At 45.3% G+C, this 14,272-nt stretch overlaps 1 protein-coding gene across 8 annotated transcripts in view; it reads left to right on the forward strand.

Moving 5' to 3' along the window:
* The window catches only part of ATP2B3 (ATPase plasma membrane Ca2+ transporting 3), a 469,026-nt gene that overhangs the window by 183,005 nt on the left and 271,749 nt on the right, over positions 1-14,272 (forward strand). For all 8 annotated transcript variants that reach the window (XM_073600159.1, XM_073600154.1, XM_073600156.1 and 5 more), the window contains exon 2: positions 2,260-2,479. The gene's annotated coding sequence lies outside the window, so the exon portion shown is untranslated. The remainder of the gene's footprint in view (positions 1-2,259; positions 2,480-14,272) is intronic.

Here is a 14,272-nt window from a genome sequence, read left to right on the forward strand (position 1 = left end):
GGAGGTGGCCATGTTTGTAGAGGCAGGACTTTGCTTCCTCATGACCGGTGATCTGATGAATGGTATGGGATATTCAAAACACAGCAGGAAGGTAGAGGGAGCACAGATCCAGAGATCAATTAAAAAAAAAACAAGCAGGGAGATTCTTGCAGTGCAGGTGCTCAGGTACAGCTTCCTTCCAGCAAGGGGAACAGTGAACAGCACATTAGTGACATCACCAAATCTCACCAAATTTCCTGAGACAGCAGAGCCTTAGATGTTCGCATGTGGCATATATATAGCTACTAGACTGCAAGCACTGGGAATGCACTGCTATTTTTCAGGTGGAATTCAAGTCAAAGGGTACATTTTCTTGGGACTGCTTAGGCACAGTTATTTTTATATTTTCTATAGCATAACAAATATTCACTTTTTAACTATTTGCCCTAACTACTTACTTTTTTTTTATGGTACACTGAATTTATTGAAAAAAACAAAACCAAGATACAGGCTTGAACAAACAAAAAAAAAAAAGGAAAAGGTCCCACGCATGGGGAGCAAAGCAGTAAAGCACATGCAAATACAAAAGAAGCACATTTTCAAAGATTTCTAAAGCAAAAAGTAGAAGCATTCGGCATCTAGTGTTGGAAGGGACAATGAATAACTGGACCTGGAGGTCCAGGACATAGTAGGGCAAAGGGGGTGAGATAGTTTTCCCATAGTGGAGGGGAAGGGGAACAAAAAAAAAAATAAGGGACCACAAAATCCAAGAGGAAAAGGGGCGATAGAGAGGACAGAGGAGGAGGGAGGAAGAAGTGGAGAGAGAAAAAGCGGAAGACAGGAGAAAAAAAGGATGAAGGGAGACGCAGAATTAAGCAGGGGGAGAAAACAGGAAACAGACAGGATAAGAAAGTAAGAAAAGAAGTGCAGAACTAAGCAGGAAGAGCAAGCGGAACCTGTGGGTCAGATGGTGGTCCGGAATACCGAAACTGGCTGGGGGCAGGGTGGGGAGAGCATAAGACCACCATGGGTTCTATACTTTGAGGAACTTGACGTGGGAGTCACGAAGTATACCGGTCATTTTCTCATGAAGCATGAGGGTAATCAGAATGCTCTTCACCTCTGCAAGCCTGACCAAGGGTTTCCTAACTACTTACTTTTTAAACTACTGTGGTTGGGTGGCACAGGCAGGCCGGACAACGTACCTGTACGTCACTGGATGCGCACAACTCATGCTGACCCGTGCTGTGGTTGGACACAGCACGAGTTTGGCAGCTGATTTCAGCCAATGATTTTGGCTAAAGTCAGCTGACCGGTTGCGTCCAATTACACGTCAGTCAGTGACATCAGTTAGTGATGCTCTCAGATAGTCTCTGTTAGTGCCAGATTTCCCGCCACCCTATCACAGTTCCACTAGAAGTCGCTGATCACGGCCATTACAGTGAAGCGTCTATAGCTGCGTGAGTTCCAGTATATAAAACTATTGTTTGTAGAAGCTCTAGCTTTCACACAAACCAATTAATATACACTTATTGGGATTTTTTTTTTTTTTTTTTTTTACCAAAGACATGTAGCAGAAAACATTTTGGCCTAAATTTATGAAGAAATTCTATTTTTTTTTTTTTTATTGGATATGTTTTATAACAGAAAGTAGAAAATATACGTTTTTTCCCACATTTTCTGTCTGTTTTTTTATAATAAAAAATAAAAAACCCAGTGGTGATCAAATACCCCCAAAATAAATCTCTGTTTGTGTGAAAAAAATTAACTAAAATTAATTTGCGCACAGCACTGCATGACCGCACAATTGCCAGTTAACCACTTGCGGACCGCCTACCGTTGTTGTACGCCGGTATTTTGAAGAGGATTATCGTTGTTATGGCAGCAGCTAGCTACCATAACCCCGGTATCCTCTTCTTCAGCGGGCGGTCTGCTTCAAGAAAAAAGTGGTCTCTGCGGCGGATTGACCGCAAGATTACTTTTATCAGTGGTGGGAGAGGGGCCTCCCCCTCCCTTCGCTGCTTACCGGGCGGAGGCGATCGGATCCTCTCTGTAGCCTGACATAGAGACGAGTGAGGGGGAAGATGGCCCCCACCTGTCTCCATATCATTGCAGGGCGGAAGCGACGTCAAAACGTCACTTCCGCCCATAGCTCTTAAAGGGATATTTTTTTTATTTTTTTTGACAGTTCTGTTTTTCTATGCTGTAAAGGTGTAATAACTGTGTTCATAAATAAAGCATTGGTTATTATTATTAACAATCTTAATGTCTTTCCAACAGGTTTTCTCAGTGCAGCGGAGACACAAGGTGTGCTTGCCCCTGACTGGGTCACTACAACAGTTTGCAACTGAGACTGGAAACAACGCCGTCCATGGATTGGCCCCCTCACTCAGCTCGGACTCGCAGTGGTGCCTGTGACTGTTAGATGTGGCTGCATTCATGAATGAAATACCCAGTAAACGTTGTGTTATGACGCCGCCTACAACAAGATCCTAAACAGGTAGGGCTCCGCCGCGGTGGCCTGCAGTGTGCAAGCATTGCTTTGGGCTTAGTTGCTTTCTTTACATTTTATTTTTAATGCAAAATGAAGTGAGAGAAATAGCAAAGCTACGTGGAGTATAACATTGGAATGTCCATAGTACAGTGGGACCTCGGATTACGAGCATAATCCGTTCCAGGAGTATGCTCGTAATCCAATGTACTCGCATATCAAAGCGAGTTTTCCCATTGAAGTCAATGGAAACAAAAATAATTTGTTCCGCATTGACTTCAATGGCATGCAATACCGCATGTGGCCAGAGGCGGGGGGCGCCGGAGAGCCTCGGAAACGGACAGAAAGGCCCGAGGGACACTTCCGCTGACCTCGGCAAACCTCGGAAAGACTCCATTCACAAGCCTTTCCAAGGTTTGCCGAGGTCAGCCGAACTGTCTTTGGGCCTTTCCGTGCATTTCTGAACAGCGCCGATCGGCAACTATCGGCTCTGGCGCCCTCCACCTCAGGCCAAAAGCGGTACTGCACACCGCTTTTGGCCTGAATCCTGCTCGTTTTGCGAGACAACACTCGCAAACCGAGTTAGGATTTGTAGAAATACAGTGCTCGGTTTTCAAAACGCTTGTTAACCGCTTTACTTGCAAAGCGAGGTTCCACTGTACCTTTTTCCAAAATGTCCACAAATGATCACTTTAAAGAGACCCTATCGCAAGACCATTCATTGCAATTAAATTCTTCCTATGAGGTTATATGTAAGCTATATTTAATATACACTATATTACCAAAAGCATTGGGACGCCTGCCTTTGCATGAACTTTAATGGCATCCCAGTCTTATGGCCGGAATACACGGTTAGAAAATCGGCCGATCGCTCGACAGCCGACCAACGAAACAGCGTACATTGGTCGAAATCGTTGCCAACATCAACCCATCGAAAAAAATCGTTAAAAGAGCAATCAATTTAATACGTAGTGTTGACATTTCACACACAAGTGGAAGTGATGTAGTGTGCGTGTGCCTTGTAGCCTTCCGCTTACGTGTGCTAATGTTCGAGAGAAATTTTTTTACTGATGACCGTCACACCAACGAATAGAATATCATTCCTTGTCAAACGATACGACACAATTTTTCCATTTTTCCAATCAAACTTTTTCGTTCACAATATCGATATCGGGTATTACTTTTTTGGCCATCAACGAGTAGAACGAGTAGAAAATCCGCCAATCGTTCGCAGAAAACAGTAGCGGCTGTGGTCAGTAGGAGGAGGAATAGTGCCCCGTTGTTGGTGTCAGTGGGAAGAATAGTGCCCCATGGTTGGTGTCAGTGGGAGGAATAGTGCTCCATGGTTGGTGTCAGTGGGAGGAATAGTGCCCCATGATTTGTGTCAGTGGGAGGAATAGTGCCTCATGGTTGGTGTCAATGGCAGGATTAGTGCCCTATTGTTGGTGTCAGTGGAAGGAATAGTGTCCCATCATTGCTTTCAGTGAGAAGAATAGTGCACCATGGTTGGTGTCAGTGGAAGGAATAGTGCACCATGGTTGGTGTCAGTGGAAGGAATAGTGCACCATGGTTGGTTTCAGTGGAAGGAATAGTGCACCATGGTTGGTGTCAGTGGAAGGAATAGTGCACCATGGTTGGTTTCAGTGAAAGGAATAGTGCACCATGGTTGGTGTCAGTGGAAGGAATAGTACACCATGGTTGGTTTCAGTGGAAGGAATAGTGCACCATGGTTGGTGTCAGTGGAAGGAATAGTACACCATGGTTGGTGTCAGTGGAAGGAATAGTGCACCATGGTTGGTTTCAGTGGAAGGAATAGTGCACCATGGTTGGTTTCAGTGGAAGGAATAGTGCACCATGGTTGGTGTCAGTGGAAGAAATAGTGGCCTAATGTTGGTGTCACTTGAAGGAATAGTGCCCCATCATTGGTTTCAGTGGGAAGAATAGCGCCCCATTGTTGGTGTAAGTGGAAGAAATAGTGGCCTAATGTTGGTTTCAGAGGAGGGAATTATTGTCTGTATACTGTAAATGGTAGGAATAGTGCCTCATATCAGTAGGAGAAACAGTGCCCCAAGGGCCAGATAAAGATGAGCAAAGAGCCACAGCCTGGAGACCCCTGTTATAGAACATCATATACATAAAAACTTAAAATTAAATATCTCTTTGTGGCAATATATTATTGACAACAAATGACTTACAAAGTGCCTCTTAAGCGTGCAAACTGTTTTTTTTACTGCTTATTTGGATCATTTGAATGCTTAGAGGGAATTTGATTTGGATTTTTACATTTGAACTGCAATATTTGGAGCCAAAGGGCTTTTGTTTGCATCACATGGGTTTGCATTCCTATACAAATCTATGGAAATGGAAAATCCACTTGAAGCAAGTCAAATTCAGGTTCAAAGCTGGTCGCCTGAAAGTCAAATGCACACTTGTCGACAGCATAACATTATACATTTATGTATAGTTATACAATGGCAAAGTGGCTATTACTAGTATAAAAGAAAAAAAAAACATTCCAGTATGTATTCCATTGTTTGTAGACACTATCATATATAAGCTTATTGGGATTTTTTTTTCCAAAAATATTCAGCAGTATACATATTGGCCTAAATTTATGAAGAAATTGTATTTTCATTTTTTTTTATTGGATATGTTTTATAGCAGAAAGTAAAAAAAAGTTGTTTTCAACATTTTCTGTATTTTTTTGTTTACGGCACAAAAATGAAAAAAAAAAAACTAAAGGAAAGCTCTATTTCTAGGAAAAAAAATGCTAAAATGTTGTTTGTGTACAGCGTTGCATGACTGTGCAATTGTCAGTTAAAGTAACGCAGTGCTAAAGAGCAAGAAATGTCCTGGCCATGAAGGGGGGGGGGTAAATCTTCCAGAGGTGAAGTGATTAATGAATTTGGAAATGTCTCAAGCCAATGTCAAACTGATGCCATCGACCTAAGCCCAAAGCTGGTCAACCCAAGCCCTTAATCTTACCATACTGTGAATAATCTGAACGTACAAATGTACAATTTCCTTAGAACTTACCAAAATGATGTAATTTAACGATCTTCCTAAACTATTCCTTATGTTTTGTTACTGGATTTTTACAGCAAAACTGTTGAAATTCAACGTGTTGCCTGATCTGTGTTTTCTGAGAAGCATGTGAGAGCGACATCATACCTCCCAAGTTTTGAGCTTCCGAATGAGGGACACTTATAGCGTAGCGCGCTGCGGCAAAATGTGGGTGTGGCCAAACTTGGCCGAGGGAGGGGCTTAAGGGGTGTGGGTAAACAAAACCCAGGATTAAGGGGTATTCTACATAAAGAGTGCATGGTTGAGGGGTGAGCTGTGTAGTACATGCAGGGTTGAGGGGTGTGCTGTGTACTGCGTTCAGGGTTGAGGGGTGCGCTATGTACTGCATGCAGGGTGTAGGGGTGAGCTGTGTACTACATGCAGGGTTTAGGGGTGTGCTGTGCACTGCGTGCAGGGTTGAGGGGGTGTGCTGTGCACTGCGTGCAAGGTTGAGGGGTGTGCTGTGTACTGCATGCAGGGTTGAGGGGTGCACTGTGTACTGTGTGCAGGGTTGAGGGGGTGTGCTGTGTACTGTGTGCAAGGTTCAGCTGTGTACTGCGTGCAGGGTTGAGGGGGTGCGCTGTGCACTGCGTGCAATGTTGAGGGGTGTGCTGTGTACTGCATGCAGGGTTGAGGGGGTGCACTGTGTACTATGTGCAGGGTTGTTATGGTTGAGCTGTGTACTGCATTCAGGGTTGAGTGGGTGTGCTGTATACTGCATGCAGGGTTGAGGGTTGCGCTGTGTACTGCGTGCAGGGTTGAGGGAGTGCGCTGTGCACTGCGTGCAAGGTTGAGGGGTGTGCTGTGTACTGCGTGCAGGGTTGAGGGGGTGTGCTGTATACTGCATGCAGGGTTGCGGGTTGCGCTGTGTACTGCATGCAGGGTTGAGGGGGTACGCTGTGTACTGCGTGCAGGGTTGAGGGGGTGCGCTGTGAACTGCGTGCAGGGTTGAGGGGGTGCACTGTGTACTCCCAGGTTCTCTCACCAAGAACAGTACAGATTCCAGTACAGAGCTCACCCCACCCCCCCCATTCAAGTACAGAGCTCTGCAGATAGTGGGGCTGCTGCAAAAGAGCAGATAGAACTTACAGCATCTGTCTGCAGGCTGCCGACAAAGGTATCAGGAGGATACCAGCTAGATTTCCCACCCCTCCCTCCTCTTATCTGATAGGATGAGTGGCCGGGTAGATTCCCCACCACTCCCTCCTCTTATCTGATGGGATGAGTGGCTGGGTAGATTCCCCACCCCTCCCTCCTCTGATGGGACAAGCCACTGGCTAGATTCCCTGTCCCCTCCCTCCTCTGCTCTCCTAGATGGGAGTGGTGGGGAGTCTGTACACTCGATAGTAGAGTAGCGATGAGAAGTGAGCAGCACCCGCTGAAAAAAGCCGCAGTGGTGCCCTCGGCAGCACGCACTGCCAGTAAAGCACTGGGCTCCACTCCGGGACTTTTCTTTGATTCGCCGGGACTAACATCAAATCCCGGAACGCTCCCGGCAAATCCGGGACAGTTTGGAAGTATGCTACTTGTTGATACACCAGGGTAAAAGAATAATGTGACGTTATGGGAAGGGGAAGCAGTCAGCTTGGGATGGGAGCAGTGTGGCTGGGAGATGAAGAGTCCTGATGGTGGCGTGGTCCAGGTGGTAGGATGCACCTTCCTGGGTTGCTGGGCTACTATTATATGGTCCTCAGACATGGCATGGTGCTGGTCCTAAGGACTCGGTCTGGAAACATGGTACGCAAGGCCTTGCAAGTTTAAAGTGGTTGTAAACCTCAGATGTGAAATATGAACAAAGCCATAGCTCCCAACTGTCCCTGATTTCGAGGGACTGTCCCTGATTTTCAACAAAGTCCCTCTTTTCTCCTGATTTGTCCCTCATTGTCTGATCTATATAGTTGTATATAAAATGCACTATTTATCTTTCAAAATGTGGAGCCTAATGTCCTGAAGAGCTGGATACATGCTGCTGCCTTATTAAACTCTAATAAATGTTCTAAAGGAACTGGTACCCAATTACTTTCACTCTACAAGGAGTCGAGGATACCGACTTTGAGGTTGGGGAGTCTAGCGCACCAAACCACTGGCTGGTGCCCCAGTAAATGGGACCGGACCCGAGTGACGGGGACCCTAGGGACCTAGCCGTATGGTAGAGTTAATTATGCACACATGGGGTTCGCGCTGGTTCTCAGCGGTATTCGCTCTGTCACTGGGAGATACTGTAGGCGGCAGAGTTTAGCTGGACTGGTAGAACTTGACACTGCAATGTGGTGTCTCCTTCAAAATGTTGCATCTTGCTGAGCAGGTCTATGTATCGTGGCACCGGGAGGCACCTGCATACAGCTTCAGGTTATGACACAGAGACAAAGGGGTGTATGGCCCAATTCTAAGTCGGGGTACTGCCATAATGTTGATGTCTCATGAATGTGGCCCTGCCCGGTCTCGTGCATTAGCAAGCGCATACACCGAAGAGCCCGAAGGAAGGAGAGGAGTGAGAGAGTTCAAAAAGGCCCCGTATGCACCGGGTGAGTTGACCATGCCCACAAGCGTACCAAGCCACTCAGTGGTCCTCCCCATCTACCTAGGTGTAGGGGGGGGTCTGTGGCCTCCAAGATTTTGCTCTACCTTGCTGGAGCATCTGTGGAAGAAGTGTCCTTATAAATAGTGTCCAGGAAAGCTGGATACAAGCTGCTGCCTTCATAAACTACCCTAAATGTTCAAAAAGTACTAGTGCCCAATTACTTTTACCCTACAAAGAGTCAAGGATTCTGCCCTAAGGTTTGAGATGCTAGCCCACCAAGCTACCCGGGAGTCCTTTTCATCAAATCCAGGGATAGAAGGGAGGCCTACACCTAGAGAAGTTCCCTAAGACCTGAAAGTTCCCTAAGACCTGAAAGTTTTGTTGTGTATAAACAGCATGTCCCATTAAAACAAGTTGGGGAGAAAAGTCACAGTGGGTTCCTGTATTGTGGCTATGCAGATAAGCCCAGGCTGCTACTTCAGAGATCTGTTGTTGGTAACTATTCTTTTTCTATGTTTTGTTTTTCACAATGCGTAATGCAGCATTGTCTGTAAATCCCAGTTTAACCTAATTTCTGTATGTTTGCATTCATTATAAGCAAGAGTGCGTGTATCTACCCACAAACTAACAAAACAGTGATCTTTCAGTTCTACAGATTAATTAGATTCATGAAACCTAATGTCCACTGTCATACAAGCATGTAGATCAGTCTTTCTCAACCAGGGTTCTGTGGAACCCTAAGGTTCCTCCATAAGGTTGTTCCTTAAACAACTAAGCCATACATTAATCGAAATTTGGCCGGCTTAGCGGGGACTGACCAAATATTGATGCATGTATGGGCAGGCTGGTTGTACAGAAGTTAGTCTTTGTTGTACAGAAGTCAGCCAGTAGATCATCAGGTTTTCCCATCTCATTCAGTGCCACCAGCTATAGCCGGCAGCGCTGCTCAATGTATTCTGGCAGTAGGGAAGTCTCCTCGCTGTCAGAATACAATACCTCAGCCTTGAGGATTCGGCCATCCACATCGAGTGTGTGGATGGGAGAATCGAGTCTCTTTTTTTGTTCAACCCATTGGTTGGACAAAAAAAAAAGATGGCTGATCTATGGGCAAATTCTGCTTCTCAGATATGTTACCACTGACATCAATATTCTTTTCAGATATATGTATATACGTATGGGAGCATTCTTCCCACCGACTATCAATGTATGGAGCATTCTTCTCACTGACCACAAATTTAAAGATTATTCTTCCCACTGAAGACCAATGTAAGAAGTGTTATTCCCACTAGCCAGCAATGTGAGGAGCATTCTTCTCCCTAACCACCAATGTAAGGAATATTCTTCCCACCAATATATGGAGCATTTTTCCTAATGACCACCAACATAAGGTGCTTTCACCCCACTGACCACCAATATATGGAGTATTTCTCCCAATGACCACCAGCATAAGGGCTGTCTCTTCACTGACCACCAATGTAAGAAGCATTATGTCCACAGATTGGTGGTTGTTCGACAAGGGTCCCATTACACTAGTGATAAAAGGGGCACCACACTGACCACCAGTGTAAGGGGGCACTTTTTCACTGACCTCCAATGTGGGGGAGCACTACAATTTTCATGCTCTGAGATTCTTTCTAGCCATTATTATTATTTGATTAATTTCAATATTATTACTGAAAATTATTTTGTCATATAGAGCAGTCCATGGTGTCAAATACCATAACTTGCTCTTCAGCCCAATGTCCCATGAGCTGTAGATAAAATAATTAGCAGGGGTTCCCTAAGACCTGAATGTTAATTGACGGGTTCCTCATTGTTAAAAAGGTTAAGATAGGCTGGATTATACACTATGTGGTCAACTTATAAGGTTCAATATCTTGTTTATGCAAGAAAACCTGAGCACCCAGAAGAAGCCCCATGCCAACCCCAGACACTAGGAAAAGCACAAGAAAGTTAGAGTACCCATGTTAAGTATAGGAAACTCTAGCATTGCTGTGGTTTATGGTTCTGTCTGGAATACAATTTACAAATCCCAAAACAACTGCTGCAATATTTTGCAGTTCATCCAATCTAACAACCCTTAGCCTAGAATGCAGTGTTAGTGATTTTAGCTTCTATGCTGTATCATCATTGAGAGAGGTCTTAAGAACTCTGAAAGAGGTTGCCATCTCTCCCCCCCACACTGCTTCAGAAGCTTCCCCTAGTAGAAGAGGTGGTGGTGTTATTGTACTACACACAGGGCCTGGACAAGGGGTGGGCTGAAGGAAGAGCTGCCTTGGGCACAGTGGTAAGGAGTGGGAATCTGCTCCGAAAGTTACTGTTGACACACTTTTCTCCAGCATGCCCACTTCCCACCCCATCTGCTCCCCATTTCCTACCAACATCACTTCCTGTTCCACTAGTCTCCACGAAACCAGTCAAATGAGCTAATTATATATGAATAGAGGAAGCAGTGGCGGCTGGTGAAATTTCAGGATGGGGGGACGCCAGACCCCGCTCTTCCTTTTTGACCCCTCCCACTTAGTGAAAACGGGCGTGGTTTCAACAAAATAGTGGGCGTGGCTCTAAGGTGGTGTGGTTAGCGTCTGAGATGAATGAGAGATGGAGGGAGAGGGAGAGAGGGATGGAGGGACAGCAGGCCCAGATCCTACACAACATTAGAAATATGTGTATTCTAGAAAGTTTAACAATCAGCAGATAAAGATATTCCAAACACCTGGTGTTAGCACTTCAATCATCCCGGCACCATGGTTGTTATGGTGTCAGGATGATTGAAGCGCATTATTTCTATTATTACATTGTAATATAAAATGAAATTATTCAACTCACCTTAATGCAGAATCAGTGGGAGCCCTGAGCGTGTCACTAGCCACGTCGCCTGCCACCAGATGCCATCAGGTGTCCCCAGCGGAGTCTGTCCTTACATGCAGCCTGTGTCCCATAAAATGCAGCCTGTGTCACACAAAATGCAGCCTGTGTCCCACAAAATGTAGCTTGTGTCCCACTAAATGCAGCCTGTGTCCACCAAATGCAGCCCGTGTCCCACCACATGCAACCTGTGTCCATCAAATGCAGCCTGTGTCCACCAAATGCAGACTGTGTCCACCAAATGCAGTCTGTGTCCACCAAATGCAGCCCGTGTCCCACCAAATGCAGCCTGTGTCCACCAAATACAGCCTGTGTCCCACCAAATGCAGCCTGTGTCCACCAAATGCAGCCTGTGTCCACCAAATACAGCCTGTGTCCCACCAAATGCAGCCTGTGTCCACCAAATACAGCCTGTGTCCCACCAAATGCAGCCTGTGTCCACCAAATACAGCCTGTGTCCCACCAAATGCAGCCTGTGTCCACCAAATGCAGCCTGTGTCCACCAAATGTAGCCTGTGTCCCACCAAATGCAGCCTGTGTCCACCAAATACAGCCTGTGTCCACCAAAATGCAGCCTGTGTCACATCTAACCCCCCCTCACCCACGTTCTCCGTGGGAGCACAGTGGTACTTACCTTGCTGTGTGGTGTCCTCTCCTACTGTGTGGGCACTGGCAGCAGTGATGGAGGAGTCCGCTCCTCTCATACTTCCTGTTTCCTCTCTCCTGGGCGCAATGAAAGAGAGAAAACAGGAAGTGACATCAAACTGCCGTAGTAATAGCTACTACGAGCACCGGGCGGAAGCTACTCGATGCTTCGGAAAGCGCCGCAAGGCGGGATAAACGCCCGCAAATGAAGCGCCGTGTCTGCAATCTTGTGATTGCATAGGCGTGGCACTTCCCATAAGTTTACTGTGTCCGGCGTTGCACTGTGTCCGGCGTCCGAACACTGGGCACTTAAGGACCTTTTTTGTATTTTTTTTTTTTAAGGGCCAGTATTAAATTTTTTTTTTTTTTGTGACTGCCTGGAGGGGGGGGGGGGGGGGGGGGCGGCACCCATGCGCCCCCTATGGACGGGCCACCACTGAGAGGAAGCCCAGCTTCTGAAAACAATACATAGTAACGTTGGCAGGAAATGGAGAGCAGATGGGGTGGGAAGTGGGCAGTTTAATGTTTCTTAATGTAAAATAATGCACCTAGGGAAAAAGAACCGCTTGAGAGAGTACAACATTGGGGTACAGTGTTGGCCAGCACTACAGAGGAAAAAGATTTAGGGGTACTTATTTCAGATGATTGCAAAATGAGCAAACAGTGTGACCAGGCAGTGGGAAAAGCAAATAGAATTCAAAGGTGCATCACTAGAGGGGTCACCAGCAGGAGGAAGGAGGTCCTTTTTCCCCCATATAGATCTTTGGTGAGACCTCATTTAGAATACTGTGTCCAGTTCTAGAGACCTCACTTTCAAAAAGATACTGATAAGATAGAACGAGACCAGAGATGGGTAACAAAAATGGTGAAAGGTCTGGGGGATAAAACATATCAAGAGCAACTTCAGGAACTTAAAGGGGTTGTAGGGGTTCCCCTATTTTGTAGGCCCTATAAATTTTGCGCAAACCAATCAATATACGATTTTTTTTACCAAACATATGTGGAAGAATACATATTGGCCTAAACTGATGAAGAAATTTGTTTTGAAAAAAAATTGGGGGGATATTAATTATAGCAAAAAGTTAAAAATATTGTTTTTTTTTTTCAAATTGTCGCTCTTTTTTTGTTTATAGCTCAAACAAAAAAAAAAAGTGATCAAATATCACCAAAAGAAAGCTCTATTTGTGGCAAGAAAAGGACATCAATTTTGTTTGTGTACAACTTCGCATGACCGCGCAAATGTCAGTTAAAGCGACGCAGTGCCGTATCACAAATGGCCTGGTCAGGAAGTGGGTAAATCCTTCTGGAGCTGAAGTGGATAAAATACATCAAGGTGGTAAATAAGGTTCAGCAGGGCAGTTTTTTTTCAAAATAAAACCAAAATCAAGAACACAATCAAAATCAAGGAAACACCAAAAATAATCCTATAACTGTTGCAAAAGGCAAGAATTCTTCTGCCAAATTGTATCAAAGGCATAAAGTCAACTTTGATTAAGCAACGTCAAACAGTAGGTTCCTAAAAACACACGCGACGGTAGATTAGATGGAGGCAAGTTGTAGCTTACCTGTAAATGTAATGGCATGTACACACGGTCGGGTTGCGCTAAAGAGCTGAAAAAACACGTAGTACGTCTGGTACGTCACTACGTTCGTAATTGTTGGCCAACATTTGTGTAACTGTGTGTATGCAAGACAAGTTTGAGCCAACAACCTTCGAACAAAAATCCACGATTTTGTTGGCGGAAAGTCCGATCGTCTGTATGGTGCATAAGACTTATACACACGGAAGTAATTGGGCCTGATATTTGCATGCTGAGATGTTTATTGTAGCAAATTGGTTTGTCTTTAAAAGGACCAACCTAAAATCACCAACCAAAAAAAGTTGCAGGTAAAAGACCTGAAAAGCAAACATTACAGGCACTTATATGCAGGAGTTTCATTTTCCATAAACAATTTTTTATTGACTTGCAATGTTCTTCTGAACTTGCCTTCAACCTTGACTACTTCCATAAGAGTCAGTTCTCTAGCACAGCCCCACTCCATCCCATCCCTCCTTGCACATCACTGCTCTCGCCTTCTCTAGAGCTCTAGAGCAGCCTTTCTCAACCAGGGTCCCTTGGAACCCTAAGGGTTCCTCAAGAGGTTGCTAGGGGGTTACTTGAGCAATAAGAAACTTCTGCCTCTCAGATGAGTAACCAATTATCTTTCAGCTTGTAGGCAGGATGCCTGCAGTGTTATGTACTAAGTAGGTAGTTGGCTGGGGAAAGGGTTAACTGTTAGCGCTTCAGTTTCCAGGCTTGTTTTCTTGGGCCGGCCTTTCACCCAATGTTATTCATTAAATAATGTGCGAAGACCGGTCTCCGGGGCCCACTCCCACACATGCCATAGCCAACATGGAACACTGAAAGGGATCGCTGCAACCAGTAGTCTGTCTGAAAACACCAGAAGACCAGAGTACTGCCAAGCTTTGGAAGATGCCAGTGATGGACTATCACCTTGTTAAGGTACACCTGAGCAGCTTAGTTCAGTTAGATAGGGTTGTGTTGCACTGGAATGTACTTGATGGACTTTGCACAAATCTTCAGTAAAGTTGTATTAACTGTCTTGGGCCTGGTCTAAAGAACAGGGCCAGTAAAGCATATGGGGGTTAAGAAGCAAAGCACTACGAAAGATCTACTCGGCAAGACAAGCAGGAGGAGTTCAGT

The sequence above is a fragment of the Aquarana catesbeiana genome, linkage group LG09 (assembly GCF_042186555.1).
Source record: "Aquarana catesbeiana isolate 2022-GZ linkage group LG09, ASM4218655v1, whole genome shotgun sequence".
NCBI lineage: Eukaryota > Metazoa > Chordata > Amphibia > Anura > Ranidae > Aquarana > Aquarana catesbeiana.